Raw genomic sequence first — 18,633 nt, 5'->3', positions numbered from 1 at the left:
CTTTCTAACTTGCTAATTGAAATAAGGCACAAATGTAAGCAAACTAACATACAACCAATCTACTCTACACTGCTATAATGGAAATGCAACTACTTAAGCAAATGAACAATTAAACTATGAATCTATGCTAGCATACATGTACAATAAAGAGGAGCCTTGGGCCCTAACCCAAGAGCTTCAGCCCTCTGAGTTAACTAAGTGCTGGCTCAAAACAAAACTCATTCTTATTATCAAAACCATGAATTACATCAAAAATTGTCACAAGTCTTGTAGCTCGACAATAGAGTAGAGTTTTACAATAAAAAATTCGAATCCTACTGAGGTCCTAGGCCTCTCTACTTATACATCTGAATTCTCCGATGACTTCCTTAAAATTAGGTTTAAGGTAGGCTCAGCTCCCAAACTCGAGATAAACTGGTGCTTTGTCTTTCACTTGCTCGGCTACCTTCTAGTCCTCATGATTTGGTTGTTTTCACTCTAAGCTGATGGAGGAATATTCAAATGGAGGGGTAGTAAATGAGGAGGATTTGCCTCCTATAATTCCTCTCCCTTGTCTCATTTGAGTTTTGACCAAGGTATTTGCCAAAATTCATTGCTTTTATCCTTTAATCCTGCATTAAATGCACATTAGACCACAAAGCAAAATATCCAACTCTAACTCATCTCATAAACAAAATATAATCAAAAGTATGCAATAAGTTGTGAGAATAGTTGGTTTGACTAAGCTAGGATGTGAATTAAGGCCCATATAATTACCCAATGATGAGGCTCATAAAAAAATCCATTGAGTGTTTAGATGATAATTGACAATAGAGAATCTTGCAGGGTAAGAAGAAAGAAACATCAGTTAGGATGGTGAAATCTATGCAGGAAACGCGTAGCTGCAGAAAAGGGTGTGTGTTTTTTGCAGTGCATATTTCTAGTGACAAAGGTAAGGAAGTGGAGGATGTGGATATCTTGAGTAGGTACCTGGTTTTACAACATTTTCAAGATGTGTTTCCAATAGAGATTTCAAAGTTACCGCCTCACAGGGAAGTAGACTTTTCTATTGAGTTGGTACCATGGGTTATCATGGAGTGGGCAGCTCCTATGAATGTGGATGAGGTAAGAACATTTATGGGGTTAGCGGGTTATTATAGGAGGTCCATTAGGAACTTATCACAAATTTCATACCCTTTCACATCATTGCAAAAGAAAGGTACAAATTTTGAATGGATAGAGGAATGTGAAGCAAGTTTTGAGCAGTTGAAACAATTGTTGACACATGCTCTGATGCTAAAGATTGCAGGTCTAGATAGAGAATTTTTGGTATGCATAGATGCTTGAAAAAGAGGGCTTGGTGGAGTTCATATGCAGGAGGAACATGTAGTATTCTATGAGTTGCGGAAATTGAATGAGCATGAAAAGAATTACCCGACACATGATCTTGAGTTGGTAGCAATCATCCATGCATTGAATATGTGGAGGCACTATTTTCTTGGCATGAGGTTTGTAATAATGAACGATCACAGTGGATTGAGGTATATATTTGACCAACCGAATTTGAATTCCAGGCAAGCTAGATGGTTGGCCATGATCAATGAATTTGATTTTGAGATCAAGTACATTAAAGGTAAAGAGAGCAAATATGCTCTTAGCAGGCAGATACAGGTGAACCACATAGTAGCTATGAGTTGTTATGGGACAGATTTACAGGCTACAGTAGAGTACAGGTACAGGAACAGGTAAAGGTACAGTTATATGTGTAGGTACATGTGCACAAGATGTAGACTATCATATTACAGCAAATGGCTTGATCATATTTAGGGATAGGATATATGTGCCAGATGATAGCAAACTCAAGAATCTTATCTTGAGAGAGCTTCGTGTGAAATCGTGTTCGTGTCACCTGGGATATTAGAAGACAATAACAGCGGTGAAGAAGTTCTACTACTAGCTAAACTTGAAGAAAGAAATGGAATATTTTGTGGCAAGATGCTTGGATTGTCAATAGGTAAAGGCAGAGTGTAAGCATACAAGTGGGTTACTACAACCAATCTCGATTCTAGAGTGGAAATGGGAGGTCATTTCCATGGACTTTATCATAGGTTTGCTGAGAACATCAAGACAACATGATTCCATCACGGTTGTGGTGGACAAGTTGACTAAGGTAGCACACTTCATTCCAGTGAAATCTACCTATTCAGCTAGTGATGTAGCACAGGTTTTCATTAGAGATGTAGTGAGTTTGCATGGTTTCCTGAAGAATATTTTGTCATATAAGGATGCTTAGTTCACTTCTAGGTTCTGGAAATAGTTATTTATAGGTTTGGGTACAGATTTGGCCTTCAGAACAACTTAGCATCCACAGATAGATGGACAAACAAAGATGATCAACAATAAATTAGAGGATATGTTGAGGATGTATGTGATGCATCAGTAGCGAATGTGGGATGAGTATATTCCACTGGTAGAGTTTGCTTACAACAATGGGTATCAGGAGTCACTGAGGATGAGTCTATTTGAGGCACTCTATGGGCAGAGTTGTAATACTCCTATTAGTTGGTGTGATCCAGTTAACAAGGTATTAGTAGGACCGGATATTTTGGCAAAAATGAAACAGGTAATGTAAGCAATCAATAAGAATATAAAGGCAGCATGGGATAGGAAAAAATTTTATGCAGATCAGAAAAGGTTGTTTAAGGAGTTTCAGGTTGGGGAACAAGTGTACTTGCACATCAAGCCAAATAAGATATCCTTGTAGATTGGATCATGTGCGAGGCTGGCACCTCAGTTTTGTGGACCTTTCAAGATTCTTGAAAGGATTGGACCAGTAGCCTATCGACTTGCACTGCCTCCAACATTGAAATTGCATGATGTTTTCCATGTGTCATTGCTTAAAAATTATGTTAAGATGTTGATCATGTGATTGGATGGTCTGTATTGCAGGTGGAGCCAGAAGGAGAATTCCAGTTAGAACCTTAGTGTATATTGCAAAGAAAGATGCCCATGATCTGGATCTAAGAAGTCAAGTAGGTTAAAGTGTAGTGGAAGCACTTTGGGCCCGATGAAGCTACATAGGAGATGGCAAATCAGATGCAGGCAGTATCCTTCTTTATTCGTTGGTTGAACCAATGTTTTGGTATATGTTTTGTTATATGTGTTGGTGCGATGTTTTGGTTTATGTACATATGGATGTAAATATCACCATGAGTTGTGTTATAAAGCTCCAATAAGCGGTATGGGTGTCATGTCATTATGGTTGTCACGGTGTTATGTTGTCATGATGGTTTTCTTCTCAGCAGTTTGATCATTGTAAATATTGCAACGAGATGTGTTATAAAGCTCCATGGGAAGTATGATTTTCTTTGATCAGTCTTGTTGGTTATATTTTCATTGAACATCGAGAATGGTGTTCCCCCAGGGGGGGGGTTCTGTAACAACCCTAGTAAAAAATGCATGTAATAAAAGTTAATAAACAAAAAATAATAACCATGGTCATGGGACACATAATCCAAGTTGAATGTTGGGAAAAACATCCTAGTGTGTGTGTTCATTTGGTTTATTATGGCTATCGAAATTGGAAAAAATAATAAAAATTATTTTGAGGATCAATTCACAAACTTTTGTTAGTTAAATTTTGGAGCTCTCATTCTATTCTCCCTCTCTCTCATACTCTTGGACACTTAGAGTTTTCTCGGAGCACTCTTGTTGGAGCAAGGAGGCAAAGGAAGAGGAGAAAATGAAGGAAAATAATGGAAAATGAAGAAAATAGAGGCCTCATTAATAAAAATTATTTTAAGGATCAATTCACAGACTTTTTTTCAGTTCAATTTTGGAGCTCTCATTCTATTCTCTCTCTCTCTCTTTCATACTTTTGCATGCAAAGTTTTCTTGGAGCACTCTTGGAGGAGTGTGGCATACTTGGGACTTGGAGCAAGGAGGCAAAGGAAGAGAATGAAAGTGCAAGAGGACATCGGGATCAGCAACTACAATGGGTTTTACTTGCAGGTACTGAGTTGCATGTATGATTTTCTTACTAGTTTTGGAATGCATTGCATATGAATGTGGTTTCTTGGTCATGATTTTTCATTGGCATGGAGGATTTCCTGGATTGATAGTGGTTTTTCCTAGCCTTTCCATTTCCTGGATAGTCATGGTGTTGTGGGAGTCTTTCCCTTTTGATTTCTGGTTGGTTCTCATGTTCCTTTGGTTGTGGGTTGAGTTGTTAGTTCCTCAAGCCTTTGTTGGACAAAAGCTCAGGAGCCCTGTAACAACTTGGGTTGAGTTATTAGTCCTGGAGCCTTGGTTGGACAAATGCTCTGGAGTCCCAGTTGGGTTGAGTTACTATTCCTGGAGCCTTAGTTGGACAAATGCTCTGGATCCCGACAACAATTGTGGGTTGAGTTACTAGTCCTGGAGCCTTGGTTGGAAAAAATTCTCTATAGCCTTGGACAACTTGGGTAGAGACGAATCTCATGATGGTTAGTGATGTCCAACCATGAGGTGGAATCACTGGTTGAGGGTTGAGGTGGTTTGGCCTCTGGAAGCCGTGGTTTGATTTTGATCGATTTTTCTATGACATCCCACTTTCATTCTTGGAATATGACATGGGGGTGATTAACTAAAGAAAGAATTAGTTCAGCTAATCCGTGGTGAGGTGGAACATGGAAGTCTCGAACCTGGTTGGCATTTTCATTCATCAATAATTGCTCTCTTTATCCCTGGTATTTTATGGGTTAATATACTTATTTATATGTGGCTTATATCGTTGTTATATCCTTGATATTTTTGTTGGTTTTATGTTGGTTATGAATGAGTTTTATGGCAGTGAAAATGTATGGCTGCCATCATGTTTTGGTTAATCATTGAATGTACAATGAATATATGGATTAGTAGATGGTAATGCAGTTATTTTGATGAGGCATAAATGCTTCGCAGAGATTCTCAGATAGGTATGAGACCCTTATGCTTAGATCTGTTGTTTAAACCTGCAAAATTCATATTCATGACATGTTTGATGAAATGTCTGTCATGGCTAGTATGGGTCTAGTAGAATCCTTGTTCAATTATTTTCATTTTGTATCATTTTTTTGACGTTACTTTTCATTTCTGGAAGTTTCATGGAGTTTTGGGCAATGGCCTGAGTCCTGGCCTTGAAAAAGTTGCACAAAATCTGGAGTCGTTGGCACAAAACTACCTGGAAAATTCCCGAGTCACACACATGCCTTTCTTTAGGAGCGACGAGGGTCCCAGCCGCATGCATTCCCATGTCAAGGGAGCAACTAAGGTTTTAATGCAACAAAATGTTAGTTTCTCTCAGGGGATGGCCATCTGGATGGGTTGGATGGTGATTGTGGGTTTTGTTACATGTGTAGAAGGTCGGGTTGTTTGTTTTCCATCAGTTCCACTTCTTTAATTGATACGTAGGGAGTTGAATTATATCATAGTAACTCTTCATCACATTTTTACCCCGATTCACCAATTACTTGGGTAGATGTGGGAGGAGGGTGTTACAATGTATTTCTCACTCTTATCATCAAGCTTCCTTCTTGGTTTTTCTAGAACATGAGCGGTGTAGGTTTTAACCCTATATAAAAAATACCTGCAAACAAATTCTTAAAATAGAAAGTAAACAATGGCGAGAACATAAAACATAAAGAAAATATAAACATATATTTTCCCCTGGATCCAAAAATTAAGACTACTAGATTGATTTTTCATTATATTTCTTTTAAAGTTACAATACATTTATATACATGTCAAAGCATTCATAAACCCTAGATTAGAACATAGCCATAGTTCCCTTGACTGGATCTACAAAATACAATGGGCATAAAACCATCATGCCCAAAACCATGTGCAAAACCTATGTACAAAACCATAGGTAGGTTTTCCCACCTATTATAGGGTCAAAAAATATAACACACACCCAACAAGCAAAAACAACACAACCAAAAACTCGAAAATGTGAAACAATTACTTTTTTTCCACTCCATGCTTCTTCAGGTACCATACCTCGAACACTAGAATTTGGTGATCTATTCATTATGTAAACATAACATGCAAATTCTTCATCCCAAAAATATTTAGAAATTTTTTTTGCTTTAAGTAAAATTCTAGCCATGTTCATCATAGGTTGATTCTTTCTTTTCATGACTACATTCTACTATGGAGTTGGTTTTCGTCGGTCTCTTAATTCCATGTTGTTTACAAAAATCAACAAATTCTTTAGATTCATACTCACCTCCTCCATCGGATCTCAAAACTTTGACAAACTTTCCACTTTGTTTCTCAGCTTCAGCCTTGAACTCCTTGAACCTAGCAAAAGTCTCATATTTGTATTTGATAAAATAAACCCAAACTTTCCTACTAAAGTCATCAATAAATGTGAGGAAATAGAAACTTTCACTAATTGATTGTGTTTGCGTAGGATTGCACAAATATGTATGTAATAACTCTAGTTGTTCTTTGGCTCTGTAAGAATTTGATGAAAAATTATCTCGCTTATGTTTTCCCATTATATAGCTTGTACAAGAAGACAATTGGTCAGACAAAGTAGGAAAACCTTTTACCATAGACTGTCTTTACAACAAACTCATACTTTTTAGAGGTAAATGACCATATCGCAAATGTCACAAGTCAGTTTCAATTGATGTTGCTCATTATGTGCATACAACATCCCACTTCTCATATTTCTAATTCATATAACTTGTTCTTTGTCATAGGAATATTTTCAACCAGAGTTTTATGTTGATCGAAAATTCTGCAAGTAAACTTAACATCATAGGCATGTGCATCTAACTAACCAACACTCAACAAATTATTCTTGAAATTGGGTACATAGAAAACATCATAAATATTCTTCACGCAATTTTCCTTGGTTCATACTAGAACAACACATTTTCATGTAGATTTGACTTGACGGACATCACCCAAACCAATAATAGAAGTGAAAGATGTATCAAGATAAGAAAACAAATCACTATGACCAGTCATATGATTACTACACCTACTATCAACAAACCAGATGTTATTGTCTAGAATTTTCTCAGTGACCTAAAATGAAAGAAATAAAGCATTAAATGTTTCACATTCAGTGTTAGAAATATTGGCTTTATTTTTACTTAAAACATACTACAACTTTCGACATTCAAATTTACAATGGCCATATCTTTTCCAATAGTGACATTGAATCTTTGACTTATCTAGGCACTTACATCCACATTCATTTTGAGGTTTCTCTGAATATGTTACCTGTGGTTTATCCTCTGACTGAGATTGCCCTCTACCTCTTCCTTTCCTTCCACGAGAACCTCTGCCTTTGCCTCTGTCCATGGAAACTTTAGACTTTAAGCATTCTCTAAAGTACCAACATCTAAATTAATTCTTGCTTCATGAGACAATAAAGAACCTATTAATTCTTCCACAGAAAATTTTGCTAAATCTCTGGACTCAAGAACAGTTGCAATCATGACAAATTTCTTTAGAAAACTTCTAAGAACTTTTCAAAAACTGTTTTATCTTCTAACTCTTCATCATTCATTTCAAGCTAATTAACAACAAGCATAACTCTAGTCATAAGTTGATCAATAGTTTTTTATTTGGTCATCTTGAGGGTTTCAAACCGAGTTCTAAGGGTTTGTAATTTCGCCATTTTCAACTTCTCAATACCTTTATAAGCCGCTTTAAGAATATCTCAAATTTCTTTAGTAGCCCTTGCACAAGTTATTTTAAGAAAAATAGAATCATCTAAGAATTTAAAATACAAGATTTAGTTTTCCCTTCTTTGTAACGAAAATAGTTCATACTTCAACAATCTTCAAAATACTTGGTACACGAAGACATCTATTGAGGATAAGAAACATATATATTTAATAATGTATAAAATAATGGATATGAGATGATATGATTGTTACAATAAGGGCCCGCTTATATATCTATGCAGGTACCCTTTCATTGAATGGTCATTTCCTTTAGAACATGTCCCTTCATTAAATAATTACTAGTCAATTATTCATTAATTATGATTATTATTGTTTACATTAATCTTATTATTTTCTTATAAATTATGTTCATAAGATTGCCTTCCTCTTCAAAAATCTTTATCCTCAAAGTTTATTGCTGACAAGACGTGTCATCTATTTATTTGCCTAGTGATTTATTTGTATATTTAGCAGTTCTTCGAGTTGTCATCTTCATTGATACATGATGATAGCATCCTCTAAGTGATAAACAAAATTGTCGAACAATAAACGCATCTGACCATCCTAAATCAATCTTCTGTGGAATCTTTCGATTACGAGAAATTTGTAATGAATTTTTATCACCATACTGAAATGTGCACACTTCAATGTTCGTTGGAACATAAGTTCGTTGTTTATGTTCTGAGTGATACAAATATGTAGATTAATTGATTTGTCTACTCTTGTGATTTAGGTGTCAATAAGGAGCTCTTTTGGTTTGATTTTCCTTTATCAAGTGTGTGGCAATTTTATGATTTACTTCAGGTACTGATATTGTTGAGTTGGTTACAAAATCTTCACTTGGAAATTTTGTTTTCTAAACTGCAATCTCTGAGTGTGTTTTTTCTTCAACTGGCTTATCTTCTTCTTGAGTTGAGATATTCAGTGGATCAGTATTCATTCCTTTCTCTTCAACTTGAATTTCTACATTTGAATATTTTGACACTTCTTTCTCAATAAGGTGTTGTACTTATTTTCCAATCACTTGTTATCCTTCTTAAGTTTCTTAATTTGCGTTAATAATTTTTCACTATGGTCTTTAAGCTGAGAAACTTCTTCATTTTTATCAGTAGTGATTTGGTCAACTTCTCTTTGCATATTTTGTAGTACCTTTTTACCTTCTTGAAAAATTACTTTTGAAATATATTATGTCTTATGGTATTATGGAATTTGGCTTCAACGTAACATCCTGTACCATTTTTTTTAAAAAAATTTAGGAAAACGTCAAAAACTTATTTTTTCGTATTTAGGACAAAGGGCCCTAGTGATTCCATTCAGGGTGAACCCAAAATTATGTCACCTTGATCCTCCCACAAGGGTCGAACAAAGAATTATGATATAAAAGTATAATCCCCAATGTTTAATTACAATTTGGTTATGTAATATTGGTTTTCATCATGACGGTCTAATCTTTCGATTGCATTTGACTCAGGAATCACTAATTGGTTAGCAAAGTTAGGGTTTATATAATTTTTTTCTTTGATGAGAAAGATAGAAATAGTAACATATTTTCCAGCAAGAGTCCCCTTGATTATAAATAGCACTGGAGTAGCGTTGTGTGAGGTTCTTAAAAATATTCCTTCCTTCATTTCCGAATTAGACTCCATTTTTTGTTTGTCGTAGGGAACTTAAGGTTTTTAAAAATAACCCTTTCTAATATTTGTAATAACACATTTTTTATTTAAATTAAAATAATTTAATTAATTTGACTCTTTTTTTACCTTCAAATTTATTAAATTTTCCCTTCATGCTTCAACTACTCCTTTATATAGTTGAAGCATAAATACCTTTACAATTTATTATTATTTCTTTAAACACAACTTTAAAAAAAAAAAAAAAAAAAACTTTAAAGTAATTGGATCTTAAATCTTTTATTTATGCTCAAAATATAACTCTTTTTTTTAAAATTTACACCTCAAGCTTTTTATTTTTATTGAGGTCACTTTTCAAAACATAAGGAAGATTTTATTTTAATAATATAATACTTTTTTTCATCAATTTGAATGAGCTTCTTTATTACCTTGTCACATACTGTAGTAACACATTTGATTTTGCATTGATTTTCGATTAGTTCTGCTACTAACCAAAACTTAAACCAAATTTCACAAAGTTAACATTAGTGTATTTAATTTTATTTGTGTTCATTATTAATTTAATTTATTTATTTACATTTCTATTGGTCAAGAGAAATAAGGTACTATTGTGCAATCATTGTACTTTATACTATCAAAGCAAATTCAATGGAAATGGTACTCCATTTCGAGAATGTAATTCTGAAATCATAATGTCTGATGTTAATGTGTCACATTTCAAGTGTGGACAAGACTCCAACAACAGCGGACATATTTTTTGCTCACCAATCATTCCACATGATCCACACCATCATCCGTCTACATTCCCCATGTCTAAGTCCTTTAGGTTGTATAGTCAGATTAGGTTGAGTCGTCGCATTCAATGCCTCACCTCACAAATTCCAAAAGAAATATTTAACCCCTTGTTTTTTTACAATTATGTTTAACAAGTTATTAGGGGAGGGTCGCCAATACATGTGCGCCCTCCCCGCCACGTCAGTTTACCACGCGTCAACCCACATGGCTCCGGTACGACACCTGTCCACCGTGGAGCTGGCCGTGTGGGCTATCACCTCGCGTCATAAAACTCCTCCTTCGCGCCATTTGAAAGGTTGGTCTGGGCTCATTTCTGCGATGTTCCATTTTCCCTTTATCTTTCTGCTCGGGGCCGGTTGTTGGGCGAAGCCCCCCGCCGAAGATGGCGCGGGACGGCCCTATAACCTGCGCGCATGGTGGTTTATTCGTGTGTTGGGGGAATGCTGTGTTCGGTTGACAGGGTTTGTGTACCTGCGCGCAGAGTCATTTATTCGTGTGCTGGTGCGAAGGTTTGATGGAGTTTCAGGGTTTCTGGCTGGGACAGCGGTTCTGCTTTTCTTGTGCTTTTCCGCCTGGATTTCTTCTGGAATGCAAGTTGTTTAACATGGAATGCCGGTTGTTTAGCATTTCTCTGGTGGTGGTATTATTCGGCGATTTTGTTGTTTGGGGAGGAGTCGGTCGCCATTCTACTGAGCTTGAGGTAACATAGGATTTTTCTGTTTTGCGCTGCTGTTTTTGTTGTTTTTCTAATCTCTAATGGCTTTTTTCTTCCTGTTGCAGGTGTGGAAAAGGACGTTGCAGGTGTGGAGAAGGTCTGGCGAGCTGTGGCGAAGGTGGGGGAGGTCGGCGACCATCTATGGCCTGTAACCGGTAGGATTTTTAATACTACCAGCTATTACTCTGTGTTTTTCAACACAAGCAGCTCTAACAGGATATTTTGTGAACTTTCTATGGCATTTTATGGCATTTTTTTGAGCATTTTTTTGAGGGTTTAGGGTTTTAGGCATTCTATGGCATTTTTGCTGTTTTAGGGTTTAGGGTTTTAGGCATTCTATGGCATTCTGTTTTTGCTGTTTTGCTGTTTTAGCCTGTTTTAGCCCTCAAAACGCTCTGTAGCTGCTCTCCCCTGACTTGCATAGCCGGCCCCGAGCAGAAAGACAAAGGGAAAATGGAACATCGCAGAAATGAGCCCAGACCAACTTTCGAAACTCTCTGTAGCTGCTCTCAATTGCCTTGTTACTGTGTTTGCTTTATAGATAAAAACGCTGCATTTTTATTGTCCCTGCTATTGTATCTTTTTCATTGAATTAGGGATTTCAATCACTCGTATCAATGGAAAATAGATGAATTTTGAGCTCATAGTCTCCCATTTGGAGTGAAATTTTCACTTCTATCCCCAAATTTAATCATACCTCCATTGGTGATCATGATTTTGAAGTGTTGCTCAGAAGGTACAAGCAATGAGTTTTTCTGCGACTCTCTTGTGAATGAAATTGTGAGCACTGCCACTGTCAACTAGGATTACAACTTTTCAGTGCTTGATGTAGCCTGTGAGTTTCAAATTTTGCGGAGTTGAAATGCCCGATAATGCATGCAGAGAGATTGACCGTTCTTCATGAAGAAATAGGTTCGATATCTGCTTGAGTCGGAGTGTTGGTGTTTTCAACCTGTAACTCCAGTGTCTCTCAGTAGTTATGTCTTCGGTCAGGTCTTGAGTGGGCATATCAATTTGGAACAATTTCTGTTTTTTACACCTATGACCTGGAGCATATTTTTCATCACAATTATAGGAGAGTCCATTTCTTTGGTGGTCTGCCATTTGTGTTGGAGACAACCTTTGTACTTCCAAGGGATGTGTAGGAATTGTGCTAAGTTGGAATATTTGATTCTGCAAACAGATTTCTATGCACTTTTGAAACTTTTCTTCCTAGTTGCTTGGGGAACAGGGATATAAGGAGTGCAGAGCTATCGGGAGAGGAGAATGTGTTGATAATAGTGATATATTTGTAGGGTGCTGGTGTCCATTGTAGCTGTTGAATTGTCTACATTGTGTACCTCTGAATGTAAATTTCTTGTAATATGTGAAAAGAATATTGAATCAAAAACCCTCCTTGACCCGTATATAGCACATGACCTACTGAAATTTTAAATTTATGGAGTCGGTATAATCTCTATTCCAAAAAACATAATTATTGTTGCTTAGTTGCCATGCATTAGATATTGTGAACACTCTTATCAAGAGCCAATTCAATCCCTTTAAGAATGGCATGTGCTTCTGCCTGATTGTTGATCTTTCCTAAGGTTCATTCAAATTTTAAACTTTATTTATCTCCAGCGTTGATGACAAGACCCACAATTGCAGTTACCCTGGATTTCCTTTGGGTACACTGATTTCCTTTGAATCTCTCTTATTTTTGCAATGCCTAGTTTTGTGCAGGGAAGTTTAAATTACAGGAAAGCTTAACATGCTATATATTTTGAGCTCTGAAGCAATTTTGTGGGATTTTTGTATACCTACTGCTTTGGAATTTCCTTCTTACATGTATTAGAGGCAATTCATAATTTTTCTGTACCGTAATACACTGTTATAGATCAATATTAACTCCAGATCTCATAAGTGTAAAAAGGGATCTAAAGAAACAGAGACATGATTCTCTTGATGCTTAAAAGATCCCATCTTAAGATGGGTCTACGCTGGTTTATATTTTGTAGATTTATAGATTATTGTAATTTTATTTTTATTTAGTTTTTATAATAATTTAGCTATTTTTAATTTTCCATTTTTACTCCAATTCTTTTTTCCCCCTCTAAGAAGGCTGTTGTAACTTTGCGTCAATTATAACAATTCATTAGTTAACCAAACAATTGTCATATGTCAATCACTCATATTGTCAAACAATTGATCTACTCATGAAGGAAAATGAAAAAGGTGAATAGGTGCTTAGAAAAGAATTAATGACTAAGCCACAATTCGTCATATAGTTGATTAGGTTACTGTGCACCCAAATTTCTCTATCTTTTGGAAAGTTGATGTAACAAGATGGAACAATATGATTCTCATAGTTGTTCATCAACTGATTTGATTAATTTAGATACTTCCATCATTTTTACTGACACATATAAAAACACATGCTCTCTATAAGTTGGGCAGTAGTAAAAAAATAGGCTAGCTAGGTGATTGATAAAAATCATAACTATGTTCTTTATTGTATTTCTAGTTTCCAGCAATGTAAAGTTCTTATTCATTCTAATTCAATCAATAACATGCTAAGTATAGAGTTCCTTACTACTAGTGCCTCGTACATTAGAAGCGAGCAGGAGGTGTTTCTAATTGTGAGTGTAGACTTCTATTCAGTGTTAAGTGATTGTAAACTTGCCCAGCACTGTCATCACATTATAACGGTCCACTTATTGGAGCCATAAGTGAGTTTAGAGCTTTGTACAGTGCGCACAGAATAACTTATAGAAATAGTTTTATCATAATTAATATTTTACAGAAAGACATATTCCATTGAAAATTTCTTATCAACACACAGTTAGGTTGCCACAAGAAATCACTACTAGGTTGTAAGCCAAAATGTTGTTGTGCCAAGAAAAAGATACAATCCATCCAAAATACACATCATAATGTGGTTAGAACCGAAAACATATGACACCCCTATTCTTTATGGCCCTGAGAATCTTGAGTGCCAAAACTCCCCGAGTTACCTTCTTGAGCCAGGTAGGTTGGCCTACCAGTCAAGGGCTGATTAGGAAATGGTTGATTGTTGCCATATGATTTATTCCAATTTGCAGCTTCCAACCATGGAGGTATTGAGTACCCATACCTCACATTTGCACTACTGACCCCTGCATTAAGTGGAGGTGTGTAATGAGCATACAGAGAATTGACACCAGCTCTGGTAGGAACAAGGCAAGTGGGTAAACCCTCGGTTTGATAGTGGGGCACTTGAATGTTTATGAGATCTTGGAATAATGGTGTATTATCTGCAACGGAGTCCAATGAGTTTGAAATAATCCTAGTTTCATCAGCTATTCTTGTATCGTTGATCATCCCTTGTTCCTTTTCAAGCATTTGTTGTGCCTTTCGTTTTTCCTTTTCCTGTCTTGCCATTTGCTTTTGTTGGTCCTTAACTTGCCTTGCTTTATCTCTTTCAATCCTTTCTTCTGCTCGTTGTTGTGCTGCAACAATCCTTGCTGCCTTCTTCTCCTTGACCATATCCTTCTTTTTCTGTTTTAATTCTTGCATTTCAAGTTTCTTTTTTTCTGACTCAACTAACAGGTTTATATAGTCCTCTGAGGTGAGTAGCTGTGAGCTTCGGCCCAGACGAAGACTACCCGGTGCACCTTTCTTTTTTCTCATTGATACTCTCTCTACTGGTAGCTTTAGGAACCGTCCAAGTGTCTTCTCCACCCCTCCCACCTGCATGTCATTGCTTGGTACTTCCCTTTCTGTATCTGTTGGAACTGATTGAACCATATCATTATCTTCATTTGATGCCTCATTATGTCCTTCATCTTCTTCCATTGATCTATTGTCCACAAAAAAATGAACAATTTCACTGTTCAATTCTGCTGGTTGTGAGGGCATGTTCATGCTTTCTTCATTGGTTGCTGAGACACTATGTGCATTCATATTGATCATTGCTTCTGCTAGCCATGAAGGTGGGGTTACTTGGCTTGGCAATGTCAATTGGTCATTGTCAACTGCATGTTCAACAATATCATTAGCAATATCAGCAACAGGAATTTGATGTTCTTGAGTTGGTGGAACAATCTCCATGTTACTAGGAATTTGTTCATTGTTATATTGTGTTTCACATACAGTTTCATCATCTTCAGCATATAACTATCCTTGAGACAGGGAAATCATATTACCAGCTGCAACAACATCATCTTGGTCATCTACTTCTTGCACTTCAACACATGTTTGGACATTCCCTTCTTCCTGACCATCCACATGAAACGCTTGGCTACAACCAGTATCATGCATAAGAGCATCATAGTTCAGTGGCCAGATTCCTGTCCTCCTAAAGCTAGCCTTGATATTTGATGGTGTCAACGCCCTTTTAAAAGCTTTACTTGCAAGCTCTGCTAGCTCAAACCTTTTCACCTCAACCCCTGGATTCTTTGCCATCCATGCAGCACGCTCTGACCTGAAATAGTTCTTGAAAGGGCCAAACACACTAACATCAAGGGGTTGCAGCCTATGAGTGGTATGAGCGGGCAATGTCAACAGGTCGATGCCTAAATTGTTTGCTTCCTCAATTGTTTGTACAGCCATGTGGCTCCCATGGCCATCTAATATCAAAAGGTGTCTGTTATTAGGCGAGACGCCACCTGGTACCGATGCAGCAAAGTGAAAAAGCCAACTTAGAAACAGTTCTTTAGTCATCCATGCATGGGGATGTGCAGCCATGCATGCACCTGGTTCACAGTTCTGTATATAGTTTTTCAGTTGATTTTTACCTTTGAATAGATAAAATCCTGGGATTGAAGTACCAATTGCATTAACACAACATAAAATAGTTATCCACTCCCTACTCTTGGGCAAAATCTTTGGCACATTTCGGCTCCCTCTCTTGGCAATTACCCGCATGCCACAATTCCTCCCTGCCTGTAAACATGTTTCATCACAGTTCCATATATGGTCTGCTCCATAAGAATGTTTATCATAAGCACTAGAAAGTGTGTCATAGAATTTTTGCACAACTGCAGGGCGCAAATTTAATGCTCTGTCTCTGTCAAGGCCCTCAGCAGTACGCAATACAAGTTCTGGATGCCTTTTTTTAAACCTAAACCACCATGATTTACCAGGAAACCCATCTTTGAACGGGTTTGGCCTCCCTTGACAGATTTGAGAAACTGTTGATTTGAGTTGTATCAACTCTAGCCCATTTCCCAGTTGGGCCATCTCTTTACACCACTCAACCACCTCGGCCTCCTCATCCTCAGTCATAACTGTAAGAGGCCCTCTACGTTTTGTATGAGTCAGTCCATTTATCCAATAATGTATTGACGAGGGAGGAATACCATGTTTTTTTGCAGATGCCCGAACTGAGTATCCATTAAACTCTATGTCGTCAATTGCAACTAACATTTGTTCCTTTGTCCATCCTCTTATAGCATTGATCTTTTTAGTTGAGCTTGCCCCTTGGACTGTTGTTGATGGTGGTTCTGTGGCTGATGGTGTGTTAACATCAGCGGCTGTCACATGGTCATCTTCAATAATGTTCCCTGGTGCATCGCTGGCATCGACATCAGCTGGCCTGTCATCATCAGATGATGTGCATCGCAGCTGCGCACCCCTTGTCACTCTCCTGCCACTTCTCCTTGTACGAGCAGAGTAACTTCCTTTTGTCATAGATGCAACAACCTGTAAAATTATTGCATGCATTTAGACATTAGAATATATGTTAAATTATGCTTTATTACTTCTGTAAAAATTACTTTTCCTCTATTACAGGAAATTATCAACATGTATGTTGCATTTAGACATTTGAATATATGTCAAATTATGCGTTATTAATTCTGCAAAAATACTTTTCCTCTATTACAGGAAATTGTCAACATGTATGTCACTGTTTTCATAATGAGAGCAAATGTTTCACTTTCATAGGGCAGTGTCAGGATATGCGTATACATTAGGATACAGAGCTTGTTACATTAGGATATGCGTATACAGTGATTACAGTCTATCCATATGTATTACCTTAGGATATGCGTGTAGAGTGAGAACCCCGGGATATCATGTTGTATATTGATTAACTTGTCACCTTTGTATCTTATCTAAGCTTATGACAAGCTTTGCAATTAGAACACAGTAGTTACACATGACTCTTTCTAACCATGCTTGTTTACCTAATCACTTGCTTGTCTCATTCTCATTACACTCGACATAAGTAATAGCACAGATATTTTACAAGTAACATCGTCTAAAGGTTGAACTATTAGTGCTAACCTAAGAAAAACATGTATAGATATGATAAAGTACCTGTATCACAGGTTGGTTATCTCCCTAATAGACTGGATTCAGCTTTAATATACATATAACATATGTAATTATACAGAGCTTTGTTCTAGCTCACTCATAGATAAGGGTGAACTGAAACCATGCTCAGATACTAATACGAGATTTTTAGTGTATAGAGCTTACTAGTGATAAGATGAATGAGATGTATTCAATAGCTTCAATTCCTGTAAGCTAAGGTTCAATTCCTGTAAGCTAAACAAGCTATGACTACAGTACTAACACAACATACGTAGCCTCTGTGATATGTAAGCTGTAACCACTATCACATTTGATTCTATGGTCTCCTAGGTGTCATAGACAATTGGTTTTACTTCAGTTTAATTGAGTTTCATTGCAGTCATTTATTTTTTATATTTTTTCATATAATTTATTTACTTATTTTGAATATTGTGAAGAACAATCTCTGCTCCAAGATTTCTCTCCATTATCTGTGACTTAATTTACAGTGCTGAATTATGTAAATCCCCATTCCTTTGGTCCAACTTTTACAACTCTGTATGGCTCGGGCTCTCCATACCCTAAGGTCTCGAGCTCAACGAGGTGAAAAGATATGAAGGCCAATAAGACTGTCATCTGCTATGTTACTTATAATTGTGTTTTCTCATTATCTAAAATCTTACAGTCATCTAATCCAATAAAGAGAAATGGTCATCTGCTCGGGCTTCCATTCTAAGAAACCATTCCCCAGTTCTATGGTCCATTCATCAGTAGTATAAATTCACTTATTTGCAGTCTTTCGACTCAATATCAAAATGTTTGATTTCTCAATAGCTTCATGCTTCTGAAAATATGTGAAAAATATGTGAAAAATTACTAAGTTTATCAGAGTCATTAAAGTTACAATTCGTTTTTGTTCTATGTTTTAACTCATCTATGTTCACTCGGATCTTGTCACTTCTGAATTGCCCAAAATCGGATGGTTCACACTAGGAGTACAGTTTGACATCGGCTGGCATTCTTTCTTTTACAATAACCTTTCCTTCTTTCTGACAGGAGGTCTTATAATAATATAGTTGTCGACCAGTAAAGTAAGTCAAGCAAGCCAGTTCGGTAGCTGTCCAACGGGCAAAGGCTTCTTTCTTTAGAGTGCTGCCCGCCCCCTTCTTCATTCATTCATTTAGGCCCGACTAGGAGTGGATCCAGGGAACCTGGCTCGGGAACAGCTTCTTACTAGTAGGGGCTAATCACAGTAAGAGAGTCCAATCTCTGAAATAGAGCTTAGTCTCTCCCCATAGTAGTATACTAGTAAAAGGCGTAGATTATGACTTGATCCAATAGAGTCAGAACACCTTTATATCTAAAAGAAATGGTGCTCAATGAAACGATCCAGATTCCACACCATGCTGTGGGCTGGGGGGAGAGCTGCTCTGCGAAGCTAGGCGTTCAGTGTTCTTATGGAGGAACCATAGAACCCAAGCCATAATAATCGCTCAATTCCTGTAAGCTAAGGTTCAAGGTTCAATTCCTGTTAGGTAAACAAGATATCGCT

The sequence above is a fragment of the Pinus tabuliformis genome, chromosome X (assembly GCF_031772625.1).
Source record: "Pinus tabuliformis cultivar Carrire ecotype Pingquan chromosome X, CPIR1, whole genome shotgun sequence".
NCBI lineage: Eukaryota > Viridiplantae > Streptophyta > Pinopsida > Pinales > Pinaceae > Pinus > Pinus tabuliformis.
Note: the sequence above shows the minus strand (reverse complement) of the source record.